The sequence below is a fragment of the Acomys russatus genome, chromosome 8 (genome assembly GCF_903995435.1).
Source record: "Acomys russatus chromosome 8, mAcoRus1.1, whole genome shotgun sequence".
Classification (NCBI taxonomy): Eukaryota; Metazoa; Chordata; class Mammalia; order Rodentia; family Muridae; genus Acomys; species Acomys russatus.
Genome location: NC_067144.1, coordinates 22,810,871 through 22,830,759, shown reverse-complemented (window position 1 = coordinate 22,830,759; position 19,889 = coordinate 22,810,871).

Below are 19,889 nucleotides of genomic sequence, written 5' to 3'. Positions count from 1 at the left end.
GTAATAGATCAAACGGAATATGCCTCTTTCGTATTTAAACACGTAGTTCTCTGCTTCTTGGTTATACCGTTTACTTAGCTCCCACCAAACAGCACAGCTGGCCAGCGTTTGCTGTTACCACAAGGGGGCAGTGCAATCACGCTGATCATCTCACCCAAGGGATTCGGAAGAGACCAAGGAAGGAAGGCAAGCAGCCCTGTCCCTGTCCGGGTCCCTGGGGAAAGAGGATGTCAGACGAAAGCAGCAGGTTTGTGGCAATTGGTTTTCATACCTGTGAAATGAGCTTTCACCCACAGGGCCATCTCAAAGTTCATCCTTGGCCCAGAAATCTGTTTGTTTTGATTGAAAGCCAAGAGGCAGGGGCGATCTAGATAAATGCATCTTTGTGTATGGAGGAGCAGAGGGACTTAGCGAATTGGTTTTAAACATATTGATGGTGTGGTGGCCGCGTGGAAAAATAGATACACCTAGCTGACATTAGGAAATTTGTGCTCAGAGTTCAGAAATGAAAAAAAAAATTTAGAAGAGAGATATAATTTGAGAGGCCATAGAAGTCACATACCTGGAGATCCTGTGGCCTCAGCCCAATAATGCGCAGAGGGCTTTGTGCCCCCCTCGTGTGTCTTCTTATGTCTATTATTAGCAGGTGGCAAAGGCACAACTCAAATCAGAATCAGTAAAAAGGGAATTTAACTGTCTCTTGTATCTGAAGTCTAGACAGCCTTAACCAGTAGAAATGCAGTGTGAGACATGCACATTTAAACATTGCCGCTAGGCATGTATGTTTGAAAGTTAAAATAGCAAGGTTAAATTTACTTTTGTAATTCATTTAATCCAACATACCGCAACGTATTTTACTTTCAGCATATAATTAAAATATTAAGACTATCGAGATGTGTCTTACGCTGTGTTTAACTATGCTGCATAGACCATCTTAGTTTGGGCTACGCTGTGGTTTAGTGATTCCGTTTCCCCCAAATGTCCTATGTTAAAGGTGTGGGCCTTGTGGCACTGCAGCTGGAGAGCAGTGGACCATCTAGGAGGCAGAACCTGGAGAGAGGTAAGTTAGGACACTGCGGAGGGACCCTTGGAAGAGCTAGTGTCCACTGCCCATGCTGCGAGCACTTCCTCTCTGCCATAACTCTACTATTCTCCCTACATTCTACCTTGCCACAGACCCAAAAGTGGTGGAGCCCACGAAAATGCATGGAATCTATAGGCCAAAGCAAGTTTTTCATCCTCTCAGTCAGCAGTGACCTGTGGGTCACAACCTGTTGGAGAAGATATAAAAACATCAGATAATGGGTTTTTTAAAATTAAAACCTATAATCATTTCTGCAGTATTATCTAACCTGCTATCATAATAAATGAATAGCCCCATTTTACCTGGGACTGGGCAGATAATTACCCCTTCTGAACTCTCCATATCACTTCCCAGCCCCGACCCCAGGCCATCTGCTTCAATCATTCCCAGCTGGGCTCCTTCCCTCCATCCACTCTGCCGAGCCAGCCATGTGCTTCTCTCCAGGCTAACCCATCTTCTTTCCTCCTCCTCTTCCTCCTCCTCTTCCTCCTCCTCCTCCTGTGCCCTGGCTCACCTCTTCTCTCCTTCTGCCTCACGGTCCCCCCACCCCTACCCAAGGCCTGTGAACCTCAAACTCCACCTCTCTCTCTTCTGCCAAACCCCAGTCTTCAGTATTTTTTATTAACCAATCAATTTATATAGGTGGAGCAGGGTTTATGCAACAAGCACAAGTGAACGTGAGAATGTGCTGGTCTGGGCAGCAGCTAGATCTTGGGGGTCCAGTAATTAGCATCAGAATACGTAGCACCAGGCTGGACCCCAACAACCACCCCTCTGAGGGTGGCATAGCACATATCCTTTACATTATGAATCTTCACGGCAGCAAAGTTACAGCAATGAAGTAACAATGGAATGATTGTGTGGTTGTGGAGGAGTCACCGCAGCGTGAGGTATTAAAGGGTGGCAGCATTAGGAAGGCTGAGAACCGCTGTGCTACAGTGATATTTTTGGCACAGCAACAAAAAGCTGATTGATCTAGGTCTGGTGCTACTTTGCCCAGGAGCCATGTGCGTTGGTGGTAACCACACCGGACAACAGAGATCTCACCAAACAGGGGTGGATGCAGGAATCAAACTGTGCAGCCTGGACCCCTCTCCCTTTTGTTTTTCTTTGTGTCTCGGCTTATTCTTTTTAAAACACTGCCCCCCCCCCCATCTACCAATCCCCAGCCCCCAACCCCAACCCCAACCCCTCCCCAGGAAATCTAAATTATATTGTACTTAAAGCTCACAGTCATCAAGGAAAAGAGGTCAGCTGGTAGCTGTACATGTTCCTGCTCTTGTCACATGACCCCCTTGAGTCACACCCTCATACTGAAAGAATGGTGTCAACCCCGGCCCCACTTTGTGTTCAACAGTGCTAGTTCACAAAGCCCAGGCCTGGCCATGGTCTCCTCTCTGGATCTGAGCATAGAGGGAACTGGTCAGCCCCACATGAGCCACACAACCCAGGAAAGTGACTTTCAGAGGACTGGATGTGGCAGGAACCATGCATACCCATTTACTAACTCTTGAAGGCTTAAACAGCCCCGATGCCCTAGACTCTACACAGAGGCAGGGTAGGGCAGTTTAGAAAGGCCAATGGTTTTTTTGTTTTGTTTTGTTTTGTTTTGTTTTGTTTTGTTTTTGGCTTTTTCAGACAGGGTCTCTCTGTGTTAGCCTTGGCTGTCCTGGACTCGCTTCGTAGACCAGGCTGGCCTCGAACTCACAGTGATCCGTCTGCCTCCCGAGTGCTGGGATTAAAGGCGTGCACCACCACGCCCAGCAGAAAGGCCAGTGTTAACTGCTGTCCATCCAGGTAGGTCTCAAGGACCCGGTCCTCTTTTTCTACCAATACCACCAAGTTTGTGTCACAGGAGTAGAACCCCCAGTAGATTTGCACTCCTGAATCTGCAGGGTCCAGGCCTCCCCAACACTGATCACCTGCCAGTGTGAGACCATCTAACCCCACACTACCAGCAGGGCCCTTGGGTTTCAGTTTGGCCATCTGTCCTTTCTTCCCTGCAGTCTACAGCACACATTTTCTGGGGGGGGGGGGGGGGGCTCAAGGCCAGGATACTCCAGCTCGGCCGTTCCATTCCACTAGTATTGCCTTTGTGGAGCAATTTTAGCCTAACAGCTTTCTCCTGGCATTGAACTGCCGTAACAATAGCAGTGAAAAGGCAACCAGCAGAAATTACAGAGTGCAAAGTCTAAGAGCAGCACCGGCTCTGGGGTGATCCTAAAGCTAGGGTTCAAATCCCAGCCCCTCCATTTAGTCACTGTGATGCTGAGCAAGTCAGCAGACATTTCTATGCCTTGATTTCAACATATTCAAACTACGGACCTATTTCTTGGGCACGCGCTATAAATTGAATATATAAATATTTGAAAAATACCTTGTGAGAGCCTCTTAGTTCGTATTATGGAAGTGAGGAGTGGGGAAGGCAGAGCCATGATGACAGCCATGGAATAAGCTTCTATTGGGAGACTAGACCTCGAGCAAGTATGAGGACACCAGTAAGTACAAGTCTGCAAAGGGAGGTGTAATGGGTGAGAGGCTACTGATCAAGAGGGCTGACTGAGGAGGACTTCCTGCCTGCTGGCGTCTGGAAGAGCTGGGTCAGAGGGGAAGGGTGGCAAAGCGGTCCAAGGTAGAAAATGAGGAAAATCGGAAGTTATAGCAGTCTCTCCTAGTGCGTTAATCCGCACAGTGCTGGTGACCCCACAAAAGAAGCCGGGGTGTTCACAGAGATGCACACATGCCTGGCCCAAGATTGAAAGAGGCTGATGAGAGTATAGTGAGGACAGGACAGAAGCAGGTGTGGTAACTGCTGGACCCTCACAAAGTCAAAGCAGATAAACAGAAATAGTGGTACCTGTAACCCCAGCACTCAGGAAACTATGGGCAAGGATTGTAAGTTCCAGCTCAGCTTGGGCTATGCAATGGACAGGTCTTTGAGAGAGAGAGAGAGAGAGAGAGAGAGAGAGAGAGAGAGAGAGAGAGAGAGAGGAGAGAAACAGAGAGAGAGAGAAGCCAAGAATAGCATACTCTATGATGACCACAGAGTTCCACATACCAGTTTTAAGTTGTTTTGTTTTTTGCCAGAACCACACAAATATAGAATCCTGAAAGTGTCGTAGTTTAAAGCCATCCTTAGTATTACTAATGCTACCTGCCTTTGTGCATGTGTCTTCTGCAGATACCATGTATTGCTGGTATTACACACACTCGGCCAAATCGCCTAAGGCTGAGTAGGTGCTATGAGCCACAAGGAGTCAATCACAGGGGGCTGCTGCTCAGTTGTGATCCCCTGGCTTACGCCATTGCGGGCTCCATTCTGCTATTCCCCTACTGTGCCACATGGTGGCAGCATAGTGAACAGTGTGGGCTCTCAGCAATATTTATTAACTGGCTTTCAATTCATGGGTTTGGGTCAATCAGCCAAGAACTGGCTTTCTGTGGTTCTCATGGAAAAGCCTGTGAGATTGGTCGCTATTAGCAAGGCAGCCATTATTTGCAGGAGTTTGTGTTTTCTTAAAATGTGCACTGAGTGCCCCTCTGGAGCTACTGAACTCAGGCAGTGACCAACATCTGAACCAAAGTGTAATATATACAATACAATGTGGGGCATGGCCTACATCTCGACAATAAACAAGCAATAAAAAAAAGAAAAATAAATCATTTACAGCACAGATACCTGCTGTTAAACAAAGTGTTTCTCTCTACCTTATGCCTTTGACTCTCCATTAGTGAGGACGTGTACTTAGAACAACAGCTATGTGCCAAATCACAGGGAGTGAGATCATTAAAATGGCCCCTTGTCCTGTCCTGGTTTAATAACCCCGTGGCCTTTTGACTAGTGCTCGGACTTAAGATCATCTCAAGGCAAGGTTGTCTCTGATCGTACAGCAGTGCCGCCTCTTCCTGCCTGCTTTGCCCTTCCTGGACTCACGGGCGTGGTTAGGTTTGAACAAGAGCATACGGTACAGTCATTGCATATTTGTCACTTGTCAGCATCAAACTATTCTCCAGACCTGTATAACTTCACTTGACACTACAAAATGAGTAGAGCAGATGCCACGATATTCATCCTGGAAAAGTGGAATCCGGGTGGCTCCGGCAGTCCTCCCAGGGTGCACACGTGGCTGATGGAAAGACCAGTCTCTTGAATGCAGAAACCCAAGGCAGGGTATTCTGCCATTGTGTCTGTGGCATAGGCGACATCTCTTCGCCCCATTTTCCTGTTTCCAAGCTCTGTGGGGTTCTAGTTCTTCAAGAGCAGAGACTGAAGATGTAAGTACGAGTAAAGCCTTAGGATTCCAGCCACAGCCATTCCCCGCACCTGCGCATGCGTCCGGCCATTCCACAAGGGAGCAGGTGCCTCTAATTCAGAATCCGCCCACACTGGGTTTCTGCCTGGAGTATGCCTCCCTCCTCCAACGCCAGGCCGTGTCTGCGAGCCAGAGCTCACTCCTAAGACTTCACCTGAGTGCACCCCGAAATGTTGCTAGCACTATACTTTATTTGATTGTGGCAAACATACTGAGCAACAGAGACAAGGCAGCTAAAAACACTCAGCCTTTGGCCTAGTGTGTCCCTGGAAAGAGCGATTGTATAGAACAAAACTCCAAAAAGTTACGTGCAAAATTCCACTGCAGTGGTCTTTAGAATAGTAAACACTATATGCGACCTAAATGTCCTCCCCGATGACTTTCTAACAGCTTTTGGATCTAGTAAAACAAACAAACAAAAACAAAGCATATTATATCACAACCTATACCAAACATACACATGTGTTTTTTAGATAGATGATAGGTAGAGAAAAGGCTTTGAAAGATAAAACTTTATTACTCATAGTGTATAGTGTATGGCTATATGTGTGTTCATAGCTGTGGGCACATGTATTTGTGTGGGTGAGAGTGTGTATGTCTGTCTGTGTGTGTCTTTCTCTGTGTGTCTCTGTGTGTATGTGTTTGTGTGTGTGTGTTGTGACTCTGTGTATGTGTGTCTCTCTCTTTGTGTATGTCTGTCTCTGCTTCTCTCTCTCTCCCTCTTTCTCTCTCTCTCCCTCCCTCCCTCCCTCCCTCCCCTCTCTCTGTGTCTGTGTGTGCAGTAGGAATCTTTCTGCATCACTCCCTGTCTTATTCCTTGAGACAGGCTCCCTCAATCGAACCCAGAGCTCACTGATACAGTCAGTCTTGCCAGCTTGCTCGAGCGATCCCATCGGTGCCTTCTGACCTCTGTAACTACAAGTGGACCGCCATAGCCACCCAGCACTTCAGTGAGTCCTCAAAATCCAAATTGCAGCCATCATACTTGTGTGGTACGGCGTATGCGCTGGGCCACACCTCCCCAGACACATTTCACTTTTTACAGTGGTGACTGCCCCCAACTAAAAACCTATCACTGGCTACTATTGTAAGCCATAGTTTGAAAAAGGAAAAAAGTTAAATTAAGCTACGGTTACAATCTAATGAAATATTCCTTAGCTACAAAAATATTTGAAATAATTCCATGAAATATTAATAAATTGTTATAATAATCAAAATAGCAATAGTCTCTAGAGCCTGATTTTAGTGCTTTTTAAATCAGGATACTTTTCTGAGGTCATTCTAAATAGACAAAGGGCTTCGGTGTGCCTGCTGATTCTATGTTGCAATTTATTGCAGGGAGCAGATGAAAAAGAGCCTGAGATGCATAGTCTGAGAGTCCTGGGTGACCTTGGGTTAATCGTATGTTCGTCTTATTCTTTAAGCATTTCTTGGTCATAAGTACTATGTTCTCAGTGCTCAACATGAGGAAGTGGCCCCAACCTATCAGGAGAAGGCAAACATCTCAACAAATTAACATACCCACATTGCAGATGATGGGCACAGGGTACGCTGTGAGATGGGAGGGGAGGGGAGAAGGCTCTGTTAGAAGGGGATTCCTGGGCTGAGATGAAGAATGTATTCATCTCAAGAGGTCCAGGAGTGAAGAAGAGATCTCCTGGCAGGGGGAGTGAAGGCTGGCCAAGTAGGAGGTCCTAATAGACTGGGGTAAAGGGCAGGGTAGGAGCAGAGCTGGCAGCGAAGCTGGAAATCTGAGCATGGGCAAAATCATGGAGGACCTTTTGTGCATGCCAAGAAGCCTAGACACGTGCAGTTCTGAAAGTTATAGTGTCCAACACACACACACACACACACACACACACACACACACACACTAATAACACTGATTAGTTGGCCTTTGGTGAGCACCACTACTTTTTATTTTTTGCCCACCTCTTTCTGTCGGCAATGAGGGGACAGTAAGAGAGCGCACTAAATAAGCAAAGCTGTAACAGCACATCTTCAAGTCAGCGTGTGTGGAGCACAGAGCTGAAGTGGGCGAGATGAATAGCAGGAAGGGCACCTGAAGAGCACACAGGAGTGTCCAGGTGACTAGGGCAAATGCAAACGCTGAGAGGAGCGCGGCTAGCATGGGAGGGAGGAGCACACGGAAATGTCGGGTGTACAGCCCAGGTCTATAGGGAGGCAGCGCTGATAAATAAACAGGTGAGGGGGAAAGGCCGCTTTCTGTACTAACAGAATCCCAGTGGGTGGATGATCCTACGCCATCCTCCACGCTGTCCATGCTCCAGGGTGTGGCTCGTCTAGGCAACTTCTCTCTCGAGATCCACCCTAGTTAGTTATTGGGGCACAGGAAGGGAACATGGTGTTGGAGGGGATCTAAAGGTGGCTGCCTGGGCAACACCTTATGGATGCAAAGTAGGAGCAAGTAGATAATGTATGCCCCACCCAGCACAGGGCAGGCAGGTCCTCAAGTACTCCTTTCCTTTTCCATGCTTGCTCCTTTCCCTCTCATAAACATATTCATAAGTGCTCTAGTGAAAGATTAATGTGGCTGCTTTGCACTTTCTCTTTCGGACAAGATAAAGGAATTTTTCTTCCTCGTCTGGGATAATTAAAGTCAGTGCTGGGTGAAAGATTTTTTCCCCCCCTCTGGGCCATGTTCCACTAACTGCGAAGAACTGCTCTCGCCTGCTAATCTTCCCCTGAAATTTTTTCTTTTTACCCTGAATTCAAATGGAAGGTTAGTGGTAAGTGCTAAGGGTAACACATCTGAAGCTTCGTTGGGCCCATCTAAAAGTTAATTCCTCTTCAGTGCCTTGTGAGTAACTCAAAAAAGAAAAAAAAGGCTGCAGAGGCCTCCGTTAAAGCTGTTCTTTTTATAAAAGTGCAGGCACAGGCCAATGCGTTGTTAATGAGTTTTCCTCCACTGGCCTCTGGAGCAAGGCTGGGGGTTGAGATGCCCTCATGACTTCTGGCCTAACAAAGGGGGCTTTCAGCTCCCTCTCCTTCAGAGGGACCTTGTGAAGCAGCCAGATGGGGGAAATCAGACTTCCCTCTTGGTAGGAAGGGCGAGCATAGAGCCAAATTGTTTCCAGCCACCTTTAAATCTTAAAGTGGTGAGAACCGCACCTTTCCGTCTTGTGGAGGCACACACAGCAGACAGCGCCGTCCTAAAACAGGAAAGGGCCACACTGTCTACATCTGAAGCCGCATCCGACTTCCGTTGCCACGTTGTAATGTCTGCTGGTTGCTTAAGCTCTTGAGCCTGCGTCCTCATCTGTGAAGTGGGACCTCTCCGTACCTTCCACGCGGAGTTGGCAGACTGATGTCATACACATAACAGCCTATGTTGAACAGGACCCCGGCCCACAGATTCTAGTTACTATCTATGACACTAACGGAAAACGTCTGGCTAGATCAATGGAAACAAAACCATGTGTAAAAACTGGACTGCAGGCCAAACAGAGCACAGGCAGACACAGCCAATGCCAACAAGGGTTGGCTTTTTTTTCTTTTTTTTTACTTTTATCTCATTTTCCTACACAAGCAATCAATGGACTAGCCAAATCATTCGTCTAGCCAAATCATTCGTCTTCAGCTTCTTTCAGATTCAAGGAGGCCTGACCAGACTCGACCAGTCTGAGTTGAACAGCTACTGAACCCTCTGAACGAAGCATGTTCCCTACCCGCTCAGTTCTCTTACTTACCCTCTCTAGCCTTTGGAGGCTGTGATCTTGACAGCAGAAGGAGAGAGGCTCAGAAAGCCACAGTTTATTACTACATCTTTACCAAGGAATGGCACTGGCCAAGTGTGATGTCACATGGCTGGAATCCCAGGACCCAGGAGGCTGGGACAGTAGAATTTGAATTCTTGCAGCCTGGGACACATAGGTAGACCCTCAGACAAGCAAAAATGTACCCGTTCTGTGAAGTTGGCAAGGGGGGCTGGGCCTTGACTTCTGACCCACTGGAATATGGAAGAGTGGAAAGATTCCAGTGTGGTTGTATGAGACTAGAGTTTGTTGTTCCTAATAAAATGCAAACACAGGAGGTAAACCAATTACACTGCTGCTGGTAACAGCGACTGTTGCTCACAGCCTAGTGACATAGTGGAAAGGTCTGCCTTCCAATCAGGAGCATTCTTTTCTGTCAGTGACTAAAGAACAGATTAAAAATGGGTCTGGCCAGTGAGCTGGCTCTGCGGGTAAAGCTGCTTGCCAAGAAGGCTGACAGCCTGAGTTAGATTCCCAGACCCCACCCAGCAGAAGGAGAGAACCAATGGCTGCATTGCTCTCAGAACATACCCCCCTCCCCCCCCCCCCCAGCCCCAGACACACTAAGTAAGGCTTCGAAAGGGCGATGCTGTGAAAGACAACCAGAGTTTTGTTCAGAAATGCACCAACTGCTTTTCTGTCTTTTGTCTAAGATGAAGCATACAAGGGTGTCAGGGTTGAAAAGAGCAAGAGCGGCAAACACAAGACTGGACCAGATCTCAAGGGTCTGTTAGGGCAGAAGACAGGTCAGGCAGGGTGAGAATGCCAGCAGGAAGGAAGGAATTGTCTGGTGAGAAGAGTCACTGATGGAATTTTGGGAGAATCCCCAAAAGTACATCTAGTGACAAACCTCTTCGCTGTGATGGAGAGGGGAGGAAAGGCAGACCTAGCAGTTACCTCAAGAAGGCCACTAATCAATTAACAGCCACTATCTTAAATGTTACAAAACAGCTACGCTTCATGCTTACGGCGTGAATAATTCAATTTATCTCATACACCAGAATTCAGATTGTGACCAATAGAACTCTTAGGTTCAGGATAGTCCTGATTTAATTAAACTGGACACTAGTTAATTATAATCTTTAAAAAAAAAAGGACAGCAACTATAGTTCAGTAAATACAATCGGTTTTCACTTTCTAAAGATATTATCGGACATAGTAATGCTCAGTCATTTACAAAGACAGCGAAAGACATTTTAAAACCGATTGAAGATTGGTTTTATAGATCTAGCTACGCTCAAGTCTCTCTTAGGGTTTCCATTACTGTGAAGCGACACCATGACCATTGCAACTCTAATTAAGGAAAACATTTAACTGGGGCTGGCTTACAGCTCAGACATTTAGTCACTATCATCATGGCGGGAAGCATGGCGGCATGCGGGCAGACATGGTGCTGCAGAGGTAACTGACTTCTGTATCTGGATCTGCAGGCAGCAGGAACAGAGCCATATTAGACCTGGCTTGAGCACCTGAAACCTCAAAGCTCATCCTCAGTGACACACTTCCTCCAACAAGGCCACACCTACTCCAGCAAGGCCACACCTACTCCAGCAAGGCCATTCGTCCTCATAGTGCTGCTCCCGGTGAGCTTATTATGGGGGCCATTTTCATTCAAACCACCACAAGGTCCTAGGGAAAAATCCCGTGTCTCAGAATCAAGAGAGACTTGCCTTCATTTCTATTAAAGTTCAGAGGCAACAGATAAAGAAAGTCTATTTTATGATTTCTGGTTTGGAGTATGGCAATTTAACTAGAATTTCGTGTTTCTAAAATGCTGCCTTTTACTTATTGAAAGGCATGTTGGTGTGGTTTACGTATAGTGCCAAAGAAAGAATATTTAACACTTGGCACACACAAAGAATATTTAACACTTTTATGATCTATCCGTTCATATGATTTTTAAAATCAGCACGACAGAATTAACAGAAAGCTACGCCTTACTTTTGGGGTACTTTCTGCTGAAGCTGGACCATGCTATTCATTTAAGGTTGTCTTTAAACAGCTTTTCAGAGCACGCACAACAGTGGGACTACTGCAGGTGTGATTGGAAACAGCGAGTTTTGCCAACTCAATACGTAGGATTTAAAAATAGAGGAAGGGACATGTCAGCCATAGGACCAAAAGAGTTAGAAAAAATGAGTATTTTACTTAAAGAATATCAAAACAGGTGTTTTGCACAGTCTATGATATAGAGATCACACCCCCATTATCGAGCCTCAGAGAGTCTGAAGAGCCTGCCCATCAGGGAGTGGGAAGTGATAGAACTGGCACTGATGCTTAGGTCCAGGGAGAGGAAGAGCCTCCTTCCAGACAGCATTTTCTTTCCCACTCACCACATGTGCCCACAGATCCCTTTTCTCTTAAAATCCCCCTGCCTAGGTGAACTCTGTTCACTACCCCCTCCTAAGGATCTATTTCTGACTACAGTTGTGTGGATACAGCTCTCTGCAGAGCTAAGGATGGTGACAGTGGAATTTAGTGTTTTATGTAAACCGCAAATGCCCCCAGGAAACTGATGAGAAAGAATTAAAAGGCTGCGAGACTCCCTAATGTGAGGAACTTAAAAGGCAGACTCAAAACACTTGGCTGCATGGGAAAAATTACTCTAATGGTCTAGTCAGAGATGAAAATTTTCTTCAGCAATTTTTTTAAGTGGGCAAAGAATGACTAGAATGAATCACGGTTCTGCCCGTGCCACGCCTTTAATGTTAGCTGTCTTAAAGATGAGGTTGCTTCTGACATCACAGGGCCATGCCCCTGGCTCCATAACCTACAAACTTTGTGAGCTTTACTTGAACCAATGTAAGCCTGTTTTCCCGGTGTAACGTTAGCATAATATTGACTTTGGATGGCATGAGAATTAACTGTTACACACAGTGATGGGTATGCCTTCTCTAGCATCTGGTGGATTTTGTGTAAATACTGATGCTCTCCCACCCTCATACTCTGCTCTGTGATTTAAATTAGTAGTGATCAGAATGTGAACACGCTATCTGGGAACAAAATGTGAAGGAAAAAAATTGTAACAAGGGACTATTTGGGCAGACAGATAATAATTAGCAAGTCTTCTCCCTTCTTAACAGAGTCCCAGAATGTTCTCGTTCTCTCTCTCTCTCTCTGTCTCTCTCTCTCTCTCTCTCTCTCTCTCTGTCTCTCTCTCTCTCTCTCTCTCTCTCTCTGTCTCTCTCTCTCTCTCTCTCTCTCTCTCTCTCTCTCACATTGTAGTCAGATCTTACCTCTGGCCAGAAGAGTTGGAATAAAACCAGGGTTTTAAAGTACCTTGGTGATTGCTAACAGTAAGGGGTGCCCTGTGTTCTCACTGGCCACACACTAGGCTCTTCATTTTGTATGCATTTACTTAGTCCTTGCAGCCTCAAAGGTACCTACTATTGCCTGTATTTTGTAAAGGTAATGAATTGGTAAAGAAGTGTGCAACCTGGCCACTCTGCTTAGGAAGCCTTGAGAAGCTCTGGTGGGACCTAGTAAGGTCTTGTTAGCACTTGAAACTTTGTTAACTTGTCCAATGCCACAGGCAGCTGAGATCCAATATAATGCAAATGGGAGTGTTATTCCCCTCCCCCCCCAAACTTCCAATGCAAAAACTCTTGAACTTGGGGAGCAACTAACGAGTGGAAAGAAATGTGACGTCACTAGCAATTACTACAGGGAAATTATCTACTCTAGCTATTCCATCTGACACTGCAAATCCAGGGTTAAATGTGCAGCAGGCGCTTGCACTTTTAACATTGATGATTGTCTCTGTCTCACGATGAAGTCAGAATTCTGTGCACTGCCTTTACCTAGCAGAAAGAAATAGTACTTCCATCACGAGGGAGCTGTGAGGAAATGCTATAAATAGTGAAATACACACAGCCGTTACAAGTCACCTTTGCTCTGCATTGCACTTAGCATCTCAACTTTTCTGAGGAGCAGAGCACTATGTGACAGAAGTTAAATGAAGTGTCCGAAGGGGTGCTGTCAGAAGATAAAACAATGAGGACACCAGAACTAGATTTTTTTTTTTTTTAGGGATTTGACAGTCTGACAGAAATAACTATTGGGAAAAACCATTGGCCTACTTTATGCCAATTATTTAATGTCTGTTTACCATAGCCTAGAGAGTATTAAAACTTGAGTGATGACATTTCACATAGGAATCTGAAAAGATTAAACGAGTTAGTACCTGATGTACATTTTTCAAAACGTCTTTCATGCCAGCACAAAATGATATATTCTATTTTTAAATAAAACACTTCGCAATTACTTAACATAGGATTCTTTCAAACCATTACATTCAGTATGCTACCCTTGGGGCTTTCCAAAGAATAATGACTCTCTAATGTGACATCAAAGGCCACCAAGAGAACTGGCACCATCTTGTGCACCTGTGTAAACAATTCCGATGTGGCCTTGCTTTGAGAGTTTTCTCGTGTTCAATTGCTATTTTAAACACGGGATAAGACATCTATGATATAGTTTCATTTTTGTGAATTTTACACACCCTTCAAGTACTTTCACTGAATTAAGCAGTACGCTAAGAGTCATGACCGCAACCAAGATCTAGAGCCTTTCTTGTCTCCTTGAACATCTACAGGAACATCTTACTGTAACTATCTGTCACAGGTCTCTGGCCCTCTTGTAATATGAACTCCTTGGGGACAAGGATTACCGATCACTCCCCAGTTTTGTTTCCTAGGATAGTGTTTCTTTCACAAGAGTTGAGATTTATTTTTAAATTGCAGAAAAACTCAGCCTTCAGTCCAATAGGAGATCCAACATGTACACAAAAGACAGGGATGTATAGAAACTGTGACGACTCCCTTGGAGGCGTTATATGCCAGGAGAGCTTGAGAGGCAGCATGGTCACTTCTCGCTAGGCTGAGAAAAGAACAGGATGTACAGAGAACATGTTATCTGGATTTGACAGGGAAATAAATCCGGGAAGAAGTCAGCTCAAAGGAGGAAAGATGGTTTCATGCCGAGTATTGGAAGCTGAAAGGGGGAGGTATCACTTACGGGAGGAACTGAGCCAGGAGACAAGCCAGGAGGAATCAGATGTTTATCTAACATACATGGTTAAAACGTCCACATAGAATCCTATCAGATTTGTTTAACTGCTGCACACTTTGTAGTAATGATCTCCAAGTTCTGGCTCCAGCAAAGATGGAGCAGTTCCACTGTGGACTCCATTGTAGGATCGACTTCTCACAATTTAAGAGGCAAACGATGAGTAAACAAAGAAACAACAGCAAACTCTGAACATCACACAGCAAGCAACCACAGGAAGGCCCTAAAGGGAAGGAAGATGGATTTACTGGGCCCCTGGAATTCTCCCATAGGAGAGCTGAGCTCTCTGGATCAACACGGCCGGAAAAGGAAGTGCCTGCAGGATTGCTGATACACTGCTCCTCTGAGCCTGCGAGAGGATGAGCATCCATTCCCACCCATGCTCAACAAGCCTCTATGAGGTGAGACTCCACCTCTCCATTTTCTCTCTGAGATCAGGAGAGATGCTTGGGACGGAATTTATAGTCCAACCATTTCGCAACAAGTGGTGTTCTGGGTCTCACCACAGCCAGCTGGTTTCACACTTGGTGGCAAGGTGGTGCAATTTGGTACTGCACTTGTTTGTACCAAAAAGGTGCAATCAAGAGCCAAGGTGGGGAGCTCTCCTTTGCCCTACTTCTTCACAGGAGGCAGTGGTCCAGTGCAAAACTAAACATGTACCCATCTCGCTATAGTGCCGTACTCTAAGAGCACATATCAGTCTAGCAGAGGACCCAAGTTTGGCTCTCAGCACCCACTTTGGGCAGCTCACAACTGCCTATAACTCTAACTCCAGGGGATCTGATGCCCTCTTCTGGACTCCAAAGAACACTCCACTGAACAGCAGCAAAACAAATCTTCAAGTTTAAAAGAATTAAAGCCATAGAGTATATTTCCTCAACACAGATACACCAACCTAAAGGTGGCAGGACAAACTTAACTCCACCAATCTGGCCAAAAAAGGGGGTTTTGTGTGAACATAACTGAACGGGAACTAAAATACAACATGTCCAAATATGTGGAAACAGTCCTGAGAGGGAATCATAGCTGTAAATACATACCTTAGAAGACAGCAAGAGTTTCACATAAAGAAACTATTTCTCCAAAAAAAATAAAAATAAAAATGAGATAAACATAAATCCTATGCAATTTGAAGTGTATAAATAAACAAAGATAGGCCAATGAAACTAAAACTGAAAGGGAAGAAAGGACAAGTGTAAGTGAAACAAAACACCATTCCTCTTTGGGAAAAACAAACAAAAACCTCAGAAAACCCACCAAACTCCTAGTGAGACAAACAAAAAGTGAAATGTAGCTGACACAGCTGTCACCATCAGGAATGAAACAGGGACAGCACCACAGATCCTTCTCCAATCAAACAGGTAACAAGGAAATGAAGTAAACAACTTTTTACTTTTATTGAAAATAGGCCTTTTTTTCATGCAATATATTCTGATTAAGGTTTCCCCTTCCCAAATTTCCACTCCCAGTTCCTTCCCACCTCCTCTCCCATCCAGACCCATGACCCTTTCTGTCTCTCATTAGAAACTAAACAGTTTTTGTGGGTGGGTTGGTGTTCTCCTCCCTCCACTAGGAATCTTGCCTAGTTAGAGGGTGTCTTCTTCAGTCTCCACGGCCGCGGCTACTAGAGTCTCAGTTAGGCTCCCCCTCAGATCGTCCCATTAGCCTATCTTGCCATAGGCCTCCAGCTTGTCATTGAGATGGTTCAGTCCACAGTCTCTGTTACCTCTGCAGGCCTTGTGTGTCCTCCCCCAGCCCCCCCCCCCCCCAGGTCTGATCCCTACCTTTATTTCTCTTTGCACTCCCCCTCCTACCTTGTTCCCTCTCTTCAACTACTACCTCTGTCTGTTCTATTTCCTCCCTTGGGTCTTCCTTGTTACTTGTCTTCTTTGGGTCTGATCACTGTAGTATGTTTATCCCGTACTACATGGCTGAAATCTGCTTATGGGTACATACCATGTGTGCCTTTCTGGGTCTGAGCTACCTCACTTGGGATGATCTTTTCTAGTTCCATTGATTTGCCTGAAAATTTCACAATTTCGTTGCTTTTAGTAGCTGAGTAGTAGTATTCCATTGTACTTTGCCTACAAGACATGCACAGATAATTAGAGAACAGATAGAGCAGAAATTGAGGGAATGTCCAACCAATGCCTGGCCCAACCCAAGATCCACCCCTTACACTATTAGCAATACTCTATGCTTGCAGACAGAAGCCTAGCAGAGTGGTCCTCAGAGAGGCTCCTCCCAGCAGCAGTTAAAACAGATGCTGAGACTCATAGACAAACATTGGACGAAACATAGTGAGTGTCGTGGAAAAATGAGGGACCTAGGTTAAAAGGCCCTAGAGGTGCCAGGATCTCCACAAGAAGAACAGAGCCAACTAGCCAGGGCCCAGAGGACCTTGTGGAGATGGAAGCACCAAGGGCCATGCATGGACTGGACACAGCCCCCCTACACAGATGTAGCCGATGGGCAGATCAGGCTTCATGTGCATCTTCTAGTAAGGGGAGCAGGGCTGTCTCAGACATGAACTCTGTTGCTTGCTTTTTGATCAGTTCTACCCCTGGCAGGACTACCTTGCCAGGCCACATGGGAAGAGGATGTGTTCAGTCCCAAAGCAACTTGATGAGCTGGGGTGGGGGCTCCCCTGTTCTGAGGAATAGGGGAAAGGGGGGAGAAGGAGGGAGGGGAACTGGGAAGAGAGAAGGGAGGATATAAAGTTAATAAATGAATGAATGAATGAAAGAAAGAAAGAAAGAAAAAAGAGACAGAGACAAACAGGAAGGAAGGAAGGAAGGAAGGAAGGAAGGAAGGAAGGAAAACAAACAGGCAGCAGGGTGTGGTGGTGTTTATCTTTAGTCCCAGCACTCGGGAGGCAGAGGCAGATGGATCTCTGTGAGTTCAAGGCCAGCCTAGTCTACAAAGAGAGGCCAGGATAGCCAAGGCTCCACAGAGAAACCCTGTTTTGAAAAAAGAAAAAAAGAAAAAGAAAGAAAACAACAGGCTTCTAATGGATAATAAAATAAAATAAAAACAAATCAGATTACAAAACCAAACAAGAAAAAGAATAAATATAAAAATGCATTATAGATGTAGAAACACACATGTTTGCGCACACAGAGCAATCCCATAAAAACCCAAACCTGGAAGCCATAATTTATATACAAAGGACTTGTAAGATAGGGGGAAATGCCCTTACTTAACATTATGAGACAAGAAACCTCCAATGACGCTGTTGAGTTCATTTGCTTCTGGCCATCTACTGCTGGGCATGTGGCCTACCCTCAAGAGTGGTTTGTTTCCCCAGAGACCCTCTTGGAACAAGACTATTTTTTTCACTTGCAATTGGCTGTCAATTGGAGATAGCTTCAGGGTTATGGATGGAACATGTGTTCACTTCTCCTTTCAGACCCCATCTAGTACAGACCTGTGCAGGCCCTGTGTATACTGCCAATCTCTATGAAAATACCTCCATAAGGTCTAGGACAGGGCTGTAGGCAAGACTGTAGGGTACTTTATTAATTAATGACTCATGTGTGAGGCCTTGGCCCATTTCACAAAATTGGTAAGCAATCTACTTGAGGACAGACAGCAAGGAGACCCATATAGCAAAATAATAAACCTCAACTGAAACTTCATTTACTGTTAGAGTGAAAAACAAAAAACAAAAACAAAACCACAACACTCAAAACTGATTAGGGAATTTAACGTAAAAGCATAAAACAATTTAGGGGAGGAATGGTGAAAATATTTAGGACCTGGACTAAGTGAAGAGTTTAGACTTAATGCAAAAAGTTCAACCCACGTAAACACACACACACACATGCACGCACGCACACACGCACTCATGCATGCATGCACACACTGGCGCATGCCAGTGAGATGGCTCAGCAGGGAAGGTACTTGTCACCAAGCCTGATGGCTTCAGTTTGATTCTTGAGATCAGCCTGATGGAAAGAATCAGTTCCTACAAGTTGCCCTCTGACCTACACATGTAAGCCATGTCATGAACATGTAACACACACACACACACACACACACACACACACACACACACACGGGAGGGAGCGAAGGAGGGAGGGAGGGAGGGAGAGAGAGAGAGAGAGAGAATAATAAAACCATTTTCCTTTAGAAAAAAGAGGGGGGAGGACATGGTCACGTGGACGTTATCTGATTTGATTTTTGGAGCCTTACATCGCCTTGCATCACTTCTCTGATTTCTGGCTAAGAGCAAGCAGCAAAGAGTGACTGCCACAGCCAGGCTGGGAGCTCACAGTCCTTACGCCTCAGACCTAGAGTATCTGGCATTGCAGGGAAAGGCACTGCACCCTGGAGGACCCTGTTTTAGTTTAAACTTGCTCTGTGAAAGATTCCATGAAGAAAATTAAAAAGTAACCTACAGAATAGAGAAACTCCACCAAATGTCAACAACAACAAAACAAAAAACAAAAAAACAAAACAAAACAAAAAACAAAACAAAAAATCAGCAGATACAATAAACAGAGAAGTCTCCGGAGCTGAGAGTAAAAACAACAACAACAAAAGCACTCTAAAAGCAGGCAGAATACAGGAACACACATTTTGTGAAGAAAAATATGCTCCAATATCTATCTGAAGTCACTGTCCAATCACGCCCCGAGTTTGATTTGGCAATTTGAGCTCAGAAGCCCCCAGTTAGTTGTGTATTACACAGTGCTCAGGGTACACACTGTGGTAGGTGATGGCGGGTTCAGTAGTAAGAACAACCTGGATCCTATTTTCAGGAACTTTCAGACTGATGATACAGAAGCAGGTAGATGTTCAAAAAAGGTCACTACATTAGCAGTCCTATGAGTGATGGCTAGAATCCACTTAAAAGTCTAATCTAAGAAAACTTAAGCCATTTAAAAAATACTCTATGCCCATTAAAATGATTATGGCTATTACTTTACAGAATGGAAGTACACATGTAGCACCAACAGAACATGAAAGTAAAAGTCATGTGTCTATTACTAGTATGACAATGACTACATGTTTTATATGAATAAACTTTTATTGAATTTTAGGTCATTAGAAAGAATAAAGAAATGCAAGATAAATGCTTTCTAAACAGCATCTGATAGTTTCATCTTTTCTGTGACATGGTATTTTCACTTTTCTTTAAAAAGTATAGACATTCATTTATTTAAATTTTTACAAAGTCAAGAACCATCAAATGGGGGGGGGGGGGAAGTAACACTACAGTAAACTTATCTTCTTGTCAACATTGAAATGGTCCTAACAGTAAAGTTCTGAGTGTGGCCCTCTGGGAAAAATAGTGTATGCAGCCACTGGTGGTTTCTATTCTCCCCACTCCCCATGCCCACAGGGAAAGAAGGCAAGAAGTATAGTGGAAGAGGGACGGAAGGAATGTAAGAAAAAAATTGTTCTTTGAAAACTGTGGGCTTGGTAGTACAAACAATTTAAAAACAAACATTGGAAGAAATCACCGTGAGTTGCCCTAAAGTGCGATTAAGGCAAGATAGTCACCAATACAAGTACAGCCAGATACACGCAGCACAGTAGAGAGCAGTGAGTCCGTAAATGAATCTGGTGAGCTGCTAGGCCAGCCAAGCCAAGTAATTAGCCAAATGGATGGTGTGGGGAGTCTTTTTACACTGGTATGCAATG